The following is a 17,500-nucleotide window of genomic DNA, read 5'->3' as shown; positions in this document are numbered from 1 at the left end:
TTTTGAGCGGGGGTTTACCCACAATTAAATTGTTGCTTTGATTTTGATGGTTTGAATTAGAAAATCTTGAAATTATATGCTGATCAGAGATGAAGTCAACTATTGAAGGGGTGATGAATTGACAATGATTATAGTGGTTCTATAGTTGAAACGAATTTGTTTCTCTTCACAAAGTTCAGGAACTTTGAAATGACTTCTCATCTTTTAGCGATAGCCACGACAAAAACGATATGGGATCTTTTACATAGTAAAAGGCATATACATCAATAGAAGTACAAGATTTGGTAGCTCACACTAATCGAAACTGTATTCCTGTAACTCTGTAATGATAATGTCTCTTTATAGTCTCAAATATTATGAAATAAACGAACATTGAAGACAATAATTTAGTGCTACGTGTTAACACATTAGATGTATTTGACAATTTGAGATAAACACATCACAACGAACAACGAATTTTCATAACCGTCGATCATTAATATTGTTGGCATAATGAAGGGGCCTTTCACAAATTACGTACGTTTTTCAAGGGAAGGGGATGGCTGACAAAAGCATAAACTTTCGTTGTCAATAATTGCGAAATTTGCCATTTAGCCCATGAATGGCCCCTGAAAACGCCTATGTCGTCGCATATGATACAAGTATTTACCTGCCATTGCAGAAACACACTCAAACACACTCGGACAATGTTGGGCGGCTCAAATTAAATGTATGTTTGCGTCTATAATTTCATGTAAAATTATGCGAATTTTCATTAAAGTGACATATGTAAAGTAATAATGAAATTGCTTTATGTCAACAGTAAATATGAAATTCTCATGAATGAATGAATTTTCGCGATTAAATTATTGATAATATTGACAATATTTTGATATGTTTGCGACAAACTCTCTGCGTTCGTTCGAAAGTAATATCGGTGAATGTTTTTCTGGTCAATGCTATACGTTTATATTCCAAATAATATATTTTAATCAGAATATAAATTCAATCTCATTTCAATATAATGTGAATGATGATGATTATTTCTCGGGATTATATTTATTTTGACGGACCAAATCCGATTGTTATTATTTCATTCATATTCATTATTATCAATTTTAATTAACTATTTGATTAAAGTATTACACCTAGTCAAGTTTGCATGACTCATTTTATCCGTCTGTGGTATTTTTACATCAGGTGTCATCCCATCTAATATTCCATCTGTTTTCAGAATCGGACAATGGCCGTCGTTCTGAATTTTTTCAACAAAGCATCAGTTATATTAAAAATTTAATGGTGTTCTAGCAGACGTTCTAACACCTTCATTTAATTCAAGGATTTTTTTATGTTGGTCTCTTAACGTCTCTCACGTCTGATTTTATATCAAAGTTCATCACAGGGTGAAAATTCAACCTTGCTCTCTTATTACAAGTAGACGCAATCGATAGGTCTTTTGAAACTGATTTGATGTGAATCACTTTCTTTGATTGTTGGTAGTTTTTGAATTAACTAAGAGCCATAAAATTGCAATTTGTTAACGGTAGGCATATCGTGTTTTACTTAATCTATAACTGCAGTTGTTTGAACTATTCCTTCGTATTTGATACAAAATCGTTTACTTCATTAGATTTAATATAACTGTGTTACTGTATAAGAGGGTGCAAAGAGAGTATCGTCTATTATTTTTCATGCTTTGGGGCCGAAAATGAGGGCAATTTTTAGAATTTTCTCGGGTTTCCGGCCCTCTGCATGAAAACTTACATGTGCACCTGTTTGGGACGGTTGATTTAAGGCACTTTCGCTTGTAAGCCTCACTTCGTTCGGCCTACAATCCGCGAAATCGCCTAAAATCAATCGTCCAAAACAGGTACACAAATAACCATTCGTTGATGTCGATAACACATGTCGATGATCGACAAGTATTTCGTCTTTTGTTCTTGACAGACTGCAATAAATAGTTTTTAAGGAAGAAGAGAATTTTGTTCGAACAAGCATAATTGTGTCTGGAATAGCAGTACTACCAGTACTTACCCACCACAAATAAAAATATTATTTTCAAGAAACTTCCATCTATTTGCCAATAAACCTTCCCGACGAGACAATTACAATTCAAATTCTAATTAAAATGATAAAATAAGCAAAATGTAACCGATATATATAATATATATATATATATATATATATATATATAATGAAATAGCTACCAGATATTTATCTATCTATACTAAGAAAAATATATTTTAGAAATTGTTCATTAATTCAATTAGCTAAAATTGGAAAAAATTTATATAATTGGCATCGCGGACGTTGTTATCAAATACTAATTATAAGATTTTATCGTCGAATTCACCGATGCAAATTGAAATTAATTATTTATTGGGATAATTATTTTTAATGATTTATGGTAGATGCCACACTTATGTCTATTTATATATAAATATATAATAAAAAGGTCATTATATCAGTTAATTGGTGTTTCATCGTCCATTTTTGTTTGTTTCTCGTTTTATTTAAACGACGAAATAGCATTCGTAACAACGCTACTGTTTCTCCACTCAGATTCATCGGGTTAACGACCAAAATAATCATCATGTTTTAACACGTGATTCATTCGACATTTTTCGTAGAATTTCTATTTTCAGGGAAACGCACCATCTTGACCTTTCTTCTGTTTTTGCCCTTACGTGAGCAATGTTTCTTAAGGAATAAACGTTAGATCTTCAAAGATGACAGATTCTCGGATAGGATATGGTACATTCCGTCATAAGGTTTTTCGTCTACTTTAAAATAGATCGACTACAGAAATGATATTCTATTGAATAATTACAGAATGATGTGTTTCCTCATATCAGTAGTGGTTATCAAATCCATAGTGTTTTTTTGTACTATGTGTATCAACAGATTCTACTACTTCATTTTCTTTAAACATCAATAGTATATGATAATCATCAATAATGTCAGTGGCCACATTCGTCGTATCTAATCACTAGCTAATGTTTACCAATGTTTATCAAATACAAAAAAAAATTAGATTGAGCATCTGATTGTTCAGTTTGAAATTAATTTCGGAATGATAATCGAAATAATTAATTCCATCACACTCGGGACGATATCAAGCTGAATATTTTATCGAGTTATCGCATAGTATAATTCAATATCTCGTATCAACCGGCTCACTTTTGTTTTCACGTTTTCTCCGATACACGAGATATGAAATGTTATCAGCCATTGTGTTAATATATTCTAATAAATTCGATTAAAAATTGTCCCTATACCGCGAAGCCCATACTCAGAATTTCAATTCCAATAAAGACTGAAATTACGGTGTCACACAAAAATAATAAAATTACGTTCGTCAACCGTGTCACCAGCGACGAGTTAGTTATTATATTTTTGCCATTCGGATTAAAAATTCGTAAACAAAATTCTAATCCCTGATATGACCCAAATAAACAATAGCCGCTCATTGTATTAAGTCGATTAAATATTGAATAAAAAAAGTGAACTCACGTAGTGATTCCCATTTACCAAAAGTGAAATGGTATTAACATGCATAATACAGTACAGCAATTTTCACTGATTATTTGATATTATAAATATATTCTGGTGTTCAAAGTGGGGGTGGGTGTGTGTGCGAGTGTTGGAGAAAAATAAAACATTTATAGTAACAGAATGAAATCGAATTTAGCATATAAATAGGATTTACTTCAACTGTTCTATGTAAATTTAATCAACTTCGCTTGCTATTTAGATTGATTGATCCCCTTTTATTTGATGAAAAACGAAAATGATTGTAGCATTTCGTTGATTTGGTTTTCTCTTTTTTTTTAATTAAAATTTTATTTTAATAAAAACTTTTTGATTTTGTAAACAAATTTTTTATTTAATTTTTTTGTCAACGAACCAGCATATTTTCGGTATGTTTTTTTCAATTTCCAATGAATGAACGAAAAGAAACTTTGAATGGAAAAGCTGAAATTATCATTTTTTCAGCATTTTCTGTTATTTCAAATTATATTTTTTAATTAGCCTCTAGAAAATGTAATATGTTCACATGATATTTCATATCAAATTATATTACGTTCGTCAGGCTCATGGAAACCATACATAATATACGTGGGGATACGAGTTTTTTTTTTCATTAATAAAACCAAAAAAAACTTCAAAGGAAACCGAGCTATGTAACTAAGTCATCTTGTTTCCGGATATACGTATAACATAGAACTAGCCATCTGTATATTTTTTGATATCATCCACACGATATGATAAAACTAAGTACAGAGAGCGTACAGAAAAACTTTGCTAATTAAGTGAAAAATGTGGTTAGCACACAGTAATATTAAAATGAAACAAAATGTTAAAGTGAATGGGAAAACTATGCAGATTTTCTATGCAGGAAAAATGTGTAATACATGAATACACTCTTCGTATAATTTACATTTGTTATTATACAACGGGAAAGTTTCAATTTTTGGTTAATTAATTTAGTTAGAGAGTTATTCCAATATCAATTTAGTGATATGAACCGTTGGTCTGTTCAAAGACCCAGGGAATGAAGAAAAAGAAATTTAAGGGAATTTTTTTCAGATATTATTGTGGTTGTTACACACTGCTACACAAAGTGCTATTATAAAATGTGGGTATTGAGTATACACAATTTTTATGGCAACATTTAACAAGCAAGCATTTCATTTAAAATTTCGTTCAATTTGTCTTTGGATTTCCTCTGAAAAATATTTGATATAAAATATCTCAAATGGAACATTATTTGAGTGATTCTACATTATTCTTTATACATTTTTAAAGCGTAGCCTATTTGGAAGAAAAAGCATTCTTAAATAGTAAATATGGCTCTTATGCGAACGAACAAAATACAAACGAATAATGTAACCGGTCTTGATGACGAAAAAGCTAAAAAGTTTCTTTGCTGAGATACAAGACAACAAAAAAATGTAGAAGAAACAAAAACACAAATTTGATTAAATTAAAGTAAAAAAATATGTTCTCTCGTTGCTCTGAATATTTGAAAATAAAAAAAACGTAAATTTAAAATGTTGCTTTGCGTTTTGTTTTTGTAAATAAATTTTACAAATATTTCACAAAAAAATACCATTTCCGCACAGCTTCTTTGTAGGTTTTTTAGGTATACAAATTGTCTACTCATACTTAAGAAAGTTACAATTTGATTCAACAGAACACATAATAGGAATGTTGCTCAATTGTTAAGATTGTAGACTCGAGTAGGTAACATATGCATATTTTGTATATCTGCAGAATGGTAATATTTCCACAAATCCAGAATATTGAACAATAGTTAGAAACGACCATTGATCATTTGCTATCATCAGCAACAAAAAAAATGAGCTTTGATCTCTGTCAAGGACGGTCTTTAATGCTAACATGTATGCCGAAACAAATGAAGTAATATATTTTAAAAATATTTCTATCAAAAGAAGTAGCAGAGTCGATACAACTATAATATATCGAGTAATAATCGTTAAATCGTTATACAAGCTCGCATTCATACATCCCAACAAGTGAATCGAATTAGTGTGAGGTTCAATAAAAACAAATAGTTATTTACATACCAAGGGATAAAAAGATGAAAAGTAGAGTTTTCGTGTGAAATTTATTGATCCGAGGCGAAGGTGATGTCAATAAACATACGAAAAACGAGACTTTTCAACTTTTATGCAGTGGTATGAAATGGATTTTACATGCTACATGCGATGCCCTCAGCATGTAAAATCCATTACATAGCTCGGGTTAAAAATAAAACATCTCGTACTCGTGAGTTTATTGACTTCGACTTCGCCTCGGGGCGAATTTTCAATTTTTTTCTGTAGTCATGTAATGTTAGATTATGCACCTCTTGCCAAAATTGTTATCGATACGAGTGGGCATTGCTGGTCGAGCCGAAGGCGCTGTTTCTGAGAACGAAACAGTGGTAGCAACAGTTTGTTCTTAGAATCATTAAAAACTGAACTTTTCACGGTCTAACGTGATTTATACGTACTATTAACGAAAAATCAATGAATTGGTCAAGGGATATTTGGATAACAATTGCCTTTTCTAGGATGTAAATGTAACTATTCTCACTTCTCACTTCTATTATCACTTATGTTGTGAGCGCATTAAAATCTAGCGCATTTTCCACAAAGTACAGGTCGTGTTGTTTATGGTAACTGAAACTAACTTTCAACGAAATTATTTTTTATCTGAATTCTAAATCTGAATAAAATTACACATCTAGCCAATCATTGACGAGCAATTTGAAAAATTAAAATAAAATCAAAAGAAAAATCGAACAGCCAACATATACATACACAACAACAAATACGCAGCAGAAAAAAATCATCAATTTTGTGCAATACGTAAAATGTTAATTAAAACACAACCCGCTGATGGCGAAATAACATCAATATCACCTCACATGAGTAGAAACATCACCACATAACCTGTCGTCAGACAAGTCATCAATAACGAATAAAAATCCATTCCAACACCTGCCTTTAATAACATTACCGATCTATGTGCTATCTGTGTGGCATCGACTACACGTAAACAGCAATGGCAAGCACACGAGGAATCTGAATTTATATTTGTTTAGCAGCAGCAGAGAAAAAAAAAGTGTAGAAGAAAAATATGTATAGGAGAGGAAAAACATCGACGAGTGAATGATTGAATTTTTACGAGCTGTTTTCTGAGTGTGCACAAAATAAACAACAACCGCGTCGAATTTGCAGAAGAAAATTAAATTTCTTATTATTAGACGTAAAATACAAAAAATGGTTGGAATGGCAGGCATTTTACCCGTTTCTTTTTTATTTAAATTTTATTTTTTAAATAAATTGCAAACTGTTGACTGAAAATAATATTACGGACTTTTCAACGAAAATTCAATTCTTCCATATATTACGTTGCCATTCAAGTACAACAAGAACATGCTCTCTTCATTTGTTCATCCTTATTCCTTAACAACCTTCAACGTTGGTATTGGTACTTTTTTTGTTATGCTGCTACCGAAAAAGTAAAGGATTTGAAGTATTTTATTTTTCCTCTTTGTGTGTTTATATAATGCAGCCTAACATAACGTCTTCAATGCCTCATAAAAGTATATTCAGAGGATAACACCGTGTAAAAGTAACGCGATATACAATATATGCATACCTGATGCTCGTGTCTACTATTTCATATATATTAAACCTCGTTCAACAACACAAATATGAATTAGGATTTGATGGCATTTAATGTAAATTGATATTGAATATCAAATCTTATGGAGTTATTATCTGAAAATTGAAACTGGATGAGTTTCGAATATAATAAAGAACGAGATTAAAATGTAATAAAATTAGTTTTTTTTTTTCTTCGTCTCTTTTATTTGGATAAGGGGATGCTAAGTAGCTGGATAAAGGAGGGTACAAGGAGGAATAAACCCCATAATATTCGTTTAGTGATCTTATGCATTTTTATCATTTTTCAATAAAGATGGTGATACCAAGCGCACACAATAGCCAGATATTTTCTTTTCCATTCCGAGTAATTTGTCGATGGATTGGTTTTTTTTCTCATATAAAATTCGAAACGATTATTCAATTTGAATGGATTTCGGTTTGATTTTGTAATCCACTTTAAAAACCGTATACTTGAAAACTCAGTCAATAAAATTTGATTAACTTGAGAAAATCGCAAGAGAAATTCTTTTCCGAGGAGATATAAAGTTTAAGGTTCGTATTTCGTGCTATATTTCAAACTTTAGTATCACAAAAATTCAATTTCACCAAACTACAGCCGATAAATTGGTAGCTTGTTGCGAATTTGAAACTTTGTGCTGACTTACTGGTTATTTGCCCACCGGCTTTTTTTTAGTTTACAGTATTTCAAGCATAGAATACACATTATAACGTTCATGTACAAACCAAAAGTTCAAAAATTTCGCAGTGCTAACCAATTAAAGTTCAAATTTAAATGTCCACAAATTTTATGTTAGAATTTAACCTTTTAGGAACCGAAAGCGTAACGCAGAACGATCATAATAATGCGGTATTGTGCCGTCTTTAGGTGGTAAATGTCTGCCTCTGGCGCCTTTTTGTCTCTATGCACTGATGATTTGTCACTTCAATTGTAAAGCTCATAAAGTTTGATGCAAAATATTTTTCATGTGTCGGGGCCGAAAATGAGGGAGTTTCGAGATTTTTCTCGGGTTTTCGACCCCTTACATGAAAAATTTTTTGAGTATCTGTTTTGATTCACTTCGTTCGGGCTACAACTCGCGAAATTGCCTAAAAACAATCGTCCAAAACAGATATACAAATAACTGTTACATGCGTCGAAAACCGTACTTTTCATGTTTTAAGCTTTCGACGCCCTCAGCATGTAAAATCCATTACATAACTCGTTTTCGTGTGTTTAATGACCTCGGCTTCGCCTCGGATCAACAAAATTCACACGAAAACTCTACTTTTCATTTTTTTATCCCTAGTCATGTAAAATACAATTTCTCATAAAAGACATTTCTAGCCAGAGCACGTGTCGCTGTTGTCGATATCAGATGCCTAGCCGTTTTCATAAGGTATGTCTTTCTCTACTGCCAGAAGTATAACATATACAGTGCCAAGGGTACATTTTTAATGCGATATAATTAGCGTATGATTATCCATCGACTGCAAACTTCTAAATATTTCCAGAATATGTTTGCATTTTGTACCTACCGATTGAAGGTAACAATTTCAGTCCATCGAATTTTCGTTCCAATTTCAAAAGATGCCTCACTGATGAAAAAATTTCAAACAATGTGACGGAATGCGAAAATCGATTCGAAAATACAATTGCAAATGCAATCAGTTAGCGGCGCGAATTGAAAACGACAAAAAAGAACACTTCGACGGAAACTATGAGTTTGCACCAGTAATTAAATGACAAAGTCTCTGTATAAATTCAATAAATCTTTAGAAAGCTCTACACCGGTTTTTCCCAACCGAAACAAAATCTAATTAAATCAAAAGAAATGTCAACAAGACGAACTTGAGAGAATTTTCATTCAGAGACACTGGTTGCCAAGGTACATCAAATGTATTTTTTTTAAACAAAAATTTCCAAAAAATATATTGTAAACGAAGGCGGCACACGAAAATTGTTCAGTGAAAAAGTACAAAGAAAAATACTGAAAGTCTTTCGTTCGTTGAATATCGAAGAAACCAATTGAATGAAACAGTATACACACACTCATCGAAAATTTAATTAAAGAAGACACAAAACACGAATTTGCCATCATGTAATTTTCAAAAACAATTTTCGTTTACTTTCGAAAATTGGAATTTATATAACTGTTGAATAGTGGTAAATAAAGAGACCACTTTGTTATGGCTTCCGAAACTCATTCTCGTTTCTTTCATAGTTTTGGGAAAAGGCAGGGTTGTAACTTAGAACAATTTTCATTGTCGCTGCTTAGTACATTTTTGATTTTTGTACCGGCCCTGTTGAATGTCGTTCAAAATGATCAAGTATTTTACGACAATTTTTCTAGTAAAAGTGGTACACCCCTGTATGTTTTTTCGTGTGTGTATACATAACGTTTCAAGGGTTATAAATCTATAAAAACATATAAAATATCACACGAAAATCTCATCGTTCCCTTTTTTCGGAAAAAGCAAAATTTCGTTTTTATTGGATAAAACAGTCATAATATACAACTCGACAAACGACAACACTTGATATACTTCTCTGCTCTGAGAAATCTACACTTGTTCATACATAAATACAATTTGTATACAGCATCGCATCGTTGGATTTCGGTGTATGAAATTCCACTGCGAACGATATTGTGACTCCATCATTCCATGGTTTATTTTGCTGAAACTAGGAGACCGTCGTGTCCTAGGAAACATGATTCGAAATGGGAAAAAAATTATATTTTTTTGTTGTTGTTGCTGTGTATTGTGGCTCGACTGCTAATATTTCGTAAACAACAAAATGGCGTCAATTAATAATTATTATGATGGAAATTGGAGAGGATGTGGGTGATTTGGTATTGGGGATATGGGGAGGGAGGATGGTATTCTATGGGAATCAAATAGAACTTTGCACATGAGAAAATGAATAAATCGACGAAACGGGTGATTGGTTTCAAGTGGGTGTTGTATTTTGGTTGTTCGCTATAAAATGTATCTATCTCCTCTCACATTGCACATAACGTTCGAAATACGTTCGTATAAATATATATATCTTGTGTGCCACATCAAATTTGTAATAAATATTTATAGGTGTTTTGCATAAGTTTTTCCATAAATTATACGTCTGAATTGTAATTTGATAGAATTTTGTGAAATATATCGATTTAATTGAACCTTTGTGTTCGGTGCAATGATGATTGTATTTTATGGCTATGAACAGCAAGGATAGAGGAACTTATACATATTATACGCTTGAGTACATAATATATGAATAATCACGCTCTGATCATCAATAAGGAATGTTGCTTTTAGTTCGATTATATTAAGGTAAAGTTTAAATAAATGAAAACTGAAGCACTCTTGTACTCGTTCTTTGTTTCCTAACAGTGAAACTTTATCTAGAACATGATCGATCTTGACAGTTTATGTGTAAAAGATGACATTTTCTTATTGGAAATAGTTACTTTAAGGGGGTTTTTAAATAAGAGCTGGTGGATCTTTTTAAAACTAAGGAATATCCTTATCAATCAAATGATGGCCTTGAATTCCTTCGAATCAAAATAAATGCCAAATCAATACTCTCTGTAGCAAACAAACTTCGTTTTGACGCTGCCAAAAAACCACTTTATTTCTTTGTTTGTACTGTTAACTAATCTCTATAATTTTACACGTCAATTGAAAGGGCTATGTTGCATTTTTACCACCTTAATTATTGAATTAATGCAATAAGGTAATCTAACTTAGGTTGCTAAAAAGGATATTGGTCAAACTTTAAAAAAATCATATATTGGTACCGAGTGTCCTCTTAAGTAGAAAAAATGTACCAAGTAAACGATTTAACATCAAACTAGGCAAAACTTTTAACAGAAGAACTAGTATATTCTTATACTCGTACTTTGTTTCTTAACAATGAAACTGTATCAAGGACATGACCGATCTTCACAGTTTATCTGTAAAGTATGGATCCTTTTTAAAGCTAAAGAACATACTTACCAGTCAGGTAGTGAGGTAGGTCAAAGTAAAAAAAGCCAAACTTAAATAAATCCAAATGTTTAGTGTTCTTTTAACGAACGAAGTAAAAGATTTGGAAACAATAGACTAGACTTTTAAGGGAAGAAGTAGTAGATTTCATTAACATCAGTCGATCCGATATCACATGTAACATGCGACTATAGATTTCTAAACGGTTATTAATAAAAAAAAGTCCGGGAACTGACAGTATTTTGCAAACTGCGAGGCAAACTGTTACACGGAAGGCAGATCTAAGCTCACCGATTACAAAGTTTTATTTAACTCTTTCAAGAGCTTAGAACTCAAAAAAGTGTTTGTTCTTTACAACCTACAATTTTCTTCCGGCTACCTGCAACCGACATATTTCTTCTTACGACATGGTGTCGTAATGGTACGAACTCTTTGCAGTTACCAACTCGAATAAAAATTTCTCAAAAAAAAGTTATGAATTCTTTGCACCCATCATAACACATCAAAATAAAATACAAATTAAATAAAATTTCCGACGGATTAAAATTTCGTTTTGTTATTAAAATTTCGTATTCCGAAAACTTCTCTTTTCCGTGATGCCTAAAGCCCCGGGATGTTGTGTAGATTATAATATGTGTATTAGATGGAACACATCTACACATTACGATTAAAATGAATATATACAGATTCACAGGTAGAGGAGCTATATGTATAATAATGGTGAGACCTAAATACCTATCTCTGATGTACGCTAAAATAAAATTGTTGTGTTCTATTCCATACAGCGGTATAGTAAATTTTCGGAGTTGTAAAACGAATAGAGATGAAAAGATGCGGTGTGTATTCTCAGGAGGGTATTAGGCAACACACACATACAAACAACACACGAGAAGCAAAACAAAAATTAATTTACAATCTTTATACCCAGTGGAGTGTATCATCATCCATACATTACACTCAGTTTTGTGTAAAATTTAAATACAAATTTTTTTTTTGTTCGCTTGTTTCTTCGAAGTGTGTTTTTCGTTTGGATGAAGACGCTCTTATGTTTTAAGCATTTTCGCAGAGGAAAATAACTTCGGGGGTTGATTGATAAATAAAGATTATGTGTCGGGAAGAAGAAAATCTTCTGTGTTTATAATACATTTAGGAGTATAATGTGAAATGTGTTTCGGCTTTGGCACACAAGATATAAATTTATAACTTAATTTTGGTGTAACTTTTACCTTTTCGGAAATAAATAACCATCAACCGTGCTCTTGCATGAAAATGTTTTACTTTATACATCATAGCGAGCACAGAGAACGTCTGGCGTCTGCACATACTTTTATTTTGGTGATGAAAGAAACTGAATATTGGAGATGATGTCTGGGGTCTATGTTCGAAGATCAACTATTGACTATTCATGAATAAATTCTGAAGAGTCTAAGTTTAATTAAAGTTTCGGTTGATTTCAAAGTAAAGTTCAGAAAACTGTGTATGAAGCTAAACGAACATCAAAACCGTTTATTGAACGACTTATTATTGAACGCGTAGTCATCTGTTATAGACAACTGCGACCAGAATAAGCTATGAGCTCTCATATAGCGTGAGACAAAAATGTTGAAGTGATAGATTATGTATTGGAACACAAATGAAGTAATGGTTTTATTGAGATACGATTGCCGTTTTTTAAAGTTTAAAATAGATTCCAGGTAGCGATTTCATACTCAAGTATTATGAGCCTCAAGTCTTACCATTAAATCTGATTTTCAGAAGTTGGTATTGAGGTGGATTTGGCAATCGATACGGACTAAATTCTGTTCTTCCACATTTTTGCTTCCATGACAAATCAAAAGCAAACTTCGATTTACACTATACTTAAACATATCTGATTTGGAACTAGATGAGACACCTACTTTATGTAAACAATTGAATTAGTTCCTTGAATAGAATGTTTGTCGTCAGAAATAGCTGTACGTAATCTTCCTAAGTTTAACAGGTGATTGTGTTTGTGCCTACATACAGGTGTCAAATGAAACAAATGAAAAGCCTCGTTAAGCCGTTCGTAAGGTAATCAGATTTATGTCGAATCCACTCTGCAGATATTAAATTCAAACGGAAAATGAACCTACGATCAATATAATTTTAATGACAATTTGAGAAAGACAATGACCAATAAACGAAAACGCAACCTTATACCATCTCGAGTAAATCTGCAATGTATATGTCAGACCTTTGTTGTGTACGTACATCCCCAATTCATTCTATGTATTTAAATAATTCCCTCTATAGCCGTTGGGAAACATCCGCACAAATGTTGTTCGGCACAATATCCTTTTGCTATCACTAAAAATGACGAAATTATTGTTTTCCTTCCTGTAACAATTGTTAGCCATAATTCAATGAATTTATATCTCGTGAAAGCACTTTTTTTTTTGTGCCGTGCAAGTATAGACAAGACATGTTGTGTAACATTTTCAGGTGTATACATAGTCGGGATGACAATATTCACAATATGTATACCGTCCACATATACTCCCCCCATAACAGAGATAAACTTTTCTTATTTTATCTCATTAAATACATATGTCGCAACCCTTAACAATGTATCAGGACAAAATAACCCAGGTATTCAAGTCGATGTTGAACAAAATAAAAAAAAAACTGGAATGAAATGGAAATGAAGCTATAACACAGCCTGCTAGACTGGTGCTATAGAGAAATATATATAGCATACAATACTCATATAGACCAAGAGCCCACGATCTATGCAGACCACGATACGGGTCAGGGATTCTGTGCCAAGCATTCAATTGTCTGAGTAAAATTTTCAATTAGGATCTCTCGGGATCTTTCATAAATCAAGTTTGAATATAGTATAAAACTAACTGTAATCGGGACAGACCAAAGATTTGACATTACACAGCTTCAAATGTCCAAATAAATGCAATTTATTATCTTAGTCTTGTATTTTCCATACTTTAAAACTGAATTACAAATACAATTCAAAATTAGTCTTTCAGAAACGGCAAGCGTGTTGATAATTTGGTAAATTTGTTACTTCTTCTGTTTAAAGCTATGCTTGATGTTTGAAACAAAATACATTTAAAATACTTTTTAAAATACATTTTTAAATATAAGAAGACAAGGGCTAAAAATCATCGCTTCGTTTTGTCACCTTTGTCAAGAACAGGTGCATGTTCCTAAAAGATGCTTCAAGAGCTACGTGCGCTTTTAAATAGCATAGATCTTTTTGAGTCTTTTCTAGATACTGGTCTCTCTGTCTATTATATTTGGCTACACAACAAAAAAGGATAAAGGGAATTCGACGTGTGTTATACGAATTTAGGTGTATAGCGTGTTCAATTCAATATTGTTTAGGAGAAAGGGTTTTTTCCTCTAAATATGAGTTCGAAATAATTTTTTTTTTCGCCTGAAGATATAAAATTCAATCGAAATGATAATATTATAGCATTATGTGTATATTTGTATCCTCTTTCCATTCCCCGTACATATAGCTGTGCATATTGGAGGTATATATTTAGCAAAAATGTCCTCGCCAACATTCGAATGTGCTTGGATATTTTATGTATGCAGATTTTATTTTCTGTTTACTTTGAGGGTTTGTGTTTGTTTGAAGAAGCAGAAGAAGAAAAAAAAACGATGACAAATGATAATATGAAATATTGGATGTGTATATTATTATAACGTCGATAGCAATCAGTGGTGACAGCCGAATCAGATTGCCAACAAACGTAGTAGCGCGGTGTCAAGTTGTAGATAAATCCAAAGAAGTATCTTCTACAATTTAGTGTTTTACGAATTCAATAATTGGTAAATTTTTGAGAAATTCTGTGCGAGGAAAAGAGTCGGCGACATGCATAAGAAATCTGGCTGTGCCATTACAGTCTTTTTTTTTGCTTATCAATAAAGTTTGATGGACGGATATCATCTGTTATTGACACAACACAATACGAGCTCTATGTAACGTTACTTTATAAAGCAATTTTCATTTAAACAAATGAAGTGAAAGATTTTTTTTTAATCTGTAGAAGAAAAAAAACGCAGATTAAACCAATCAATCAATGGATCGACAAATACCCTAAAAGTTGTAGAAAAATATCAAAACTTTGAAAAATCCGAAGATACATTTCCGACGTGGTGTAATTGAATCTAACGGTACAAATTTTTTTACCAACTGAACCAACCTGTTACTACAGGAATAAACGAAAAGTTCTGACTAATATGAACTTATACAGCAACAAGCATGTTAAAGATATAAATTAAAACCAAATTCGTAAAATCGAATAATGAAGTAGTAGATCTGATAGTCAAAAATAACGTCACATGTTAACGTCAAAACGACGCTCTCTGTTATTGTTGGTTAGTGGATGCGTTCCGAACTGAAACCACACTGTGGTTACCACGGCATATTATTCGTTTCAGTTGAGTTGTGTGGCTTCAAAATTTACTTTTAAATAATTTTAATTGAAATTTCGCATTTAATTTACTTTCCTTTTTTTGGTTTCGTCGACAACATTAAACAATTTTTTTTATGATTTCTATCAGCAGCAGCGGTATTTACGTTTGCGATTGTACGAATAGTGAAATCAAATAAAATTTTGTGGTTGAATGTAAAATAAACCAAACAAAAAACAAAACAATGCAATTAAACTATGTGTTATTGATGGAAAGTTGCCTTCGCATATTCTACATAGTCTATTTTTCGAGGATAAAGGTAGCGAAAAAATACATTTCAGTTAACATGTTACACAAAATACCAAATAAAATGTGCTGCAAAATTTTACAGAATTCTACGAACACTTTTCCAGAGCTAAATGGTTAGTGTGCGGTGGATTCGTTTTTGAATTTATATTCGATAAAAGTTTAAAAATCAACTCCACTTTTCCGTACATTAAATTAAATTTGAAATTGCAGGAAAAATTCCAACAACTTTCAGTGCTCATTCTTTGCGTCCGTCGTTGCTATTTCAATTATACAACATTTAATCAATAAAACACATTTAAACGAATTGGTCATTTAATTTTAAATTTTCCGAACGGGGAAAAACTTTGTAGCACCCACACACATACAAATGCACGCGATGGAAAATCGAGTTCAAGAGAGGTAGAGGCTATTTACTGTATGGTTTTTCAATCTTCAATAACGTAACATCAGATAAATGCACCAAATTATTCATGCTCCGAAAATGTGTAGTGGAACGGTCTGGTAAATTAGTTAATCTAAAGCTATTACTCACTGTTCCACACATAAAAACTCTCTAAATTTCGAATCATGAAACAAAAAAACTTTTAGGCAACCCACCGACATTTACAAATTTGTGATTTTTTTTATTTTGAAATTAATTGTTCTAAACAAACTCCATTGCTTATTTAATGGAATAGCCGAGTTTAATTATCATTCGCATTTCACCATTTAATGTTTAAGAGCTTCGGGTGTTGTGCATGTATATTTGATGCTGTGGGGTTGTAAAATGGATATATTTTTTTCCTCTGTGAAATAGAAATGGGGGTGACACTTGATTGATTTAATTGAAATTGAAATATTTTTATTTTGAGTCAATGTGCCTAAACATTACAGATGCGAATCAAAATAATTTAAAGTTCTTAGCCTCGTACAGATCGTAAAACATAGGGTTATCAACGTTATGCATTGCGAGTACAGATATATTTGGATGAAGAGAACCCTTTTTTGCATATGTCCAACGGACGCCACTTTTTATAGGAGTTTGATGGCAACGGTTTTGTTATAATAACAAAATGTACGGTACAACAAGTGAAGTAGAAGATGTTATACTCATTACGAACACTGTACGATACTTTGAACAAAAGAAGTCTTAGATTCTAATACATCACGCGCTCGTCATTTATAAAAAATTGAAGCTTATAGTGTTACAGACGGCAAGCATATGAGCATATTATTACCTAAGTCTATTACTTCCATCGATCAAAGTATTTTTAATCTGTTGATTTCAAATCTTGTACTTCAATTTTTTTAACATGTTTTTGCTATATAAAAGACCATATTACCCAGAGCTTGTCATTACTTTTGTCGTCGGTATCGATAACAGATGATTAGCCGTATGTGACAGCTTAACCAAGCAATAATCACCGGTTCAGTCAGACATTCCGACCACCGAAGCTGATGTTAGATTGATGTGGCAGATACCAATCAACAAATGACGCTTGATATTTGGGATAAGACTTAGCTTAACCTGTTACAGACAGCAAGCATATGACCAGTATTATTATTGAGTAGATTACTTCCATCGATCAAAGTATTTTTAATGTGTAGGCATCCTGTACGTTGTATTTACATTGTCTGCGATGAGAATGTAAATGGAACTTACATGTTAGACT

The 17,500-nt window shown here is 32.2% G+C and overlaps 1 protein-coding gene across 22 annotated transcripts in view; it reads right to left on the bottom strand.

Moving 5' to 3' along the window:
- The window catches only part of LOC119080723 (CUGBP Elav-like family member 4), a 243,266-nt gene that overhangs the window by 94,776 nt on the left and 130,990 nt on the right, over positions 1-17,500 (bottom strand). Inside the window, exon 1 of one of the 22 annotated variants that reach the window (XM_037189220.1) lies at positions 451-461. The exons of the other annotated variants lie outside the window; for them this stretch is intronic. The gene's annotated coding sequence lies outside the window, so the exon portion shown is untranslated. Of the gene's footprint in view, positions 1-450; positions 462-17,500 lie in introns of those variants that run through there. 22 annotated transcript variants of the gene reach the window in all.

Source organism: Bradysia coprophila, unplaced genomic scaffold (genome assembly GCF_014529535.1).
Source record: "Bradysia coprophila strain Holo2 unplaced genomic scaffold, BU_Bcop_v1 contig_350, whole genome shotgun sequence".
Classification (NCBI taxonomy): Eukaryota; Metazoa; Arthropoda; class Insecta; order Diptera; family Sciaridae; genus Bradysia; species Bradysia coprophila.
Note: the sequence above shows the minus strand (reverse complement) of the source record. Positions and strands in the feature narration are given on the sequence as shown.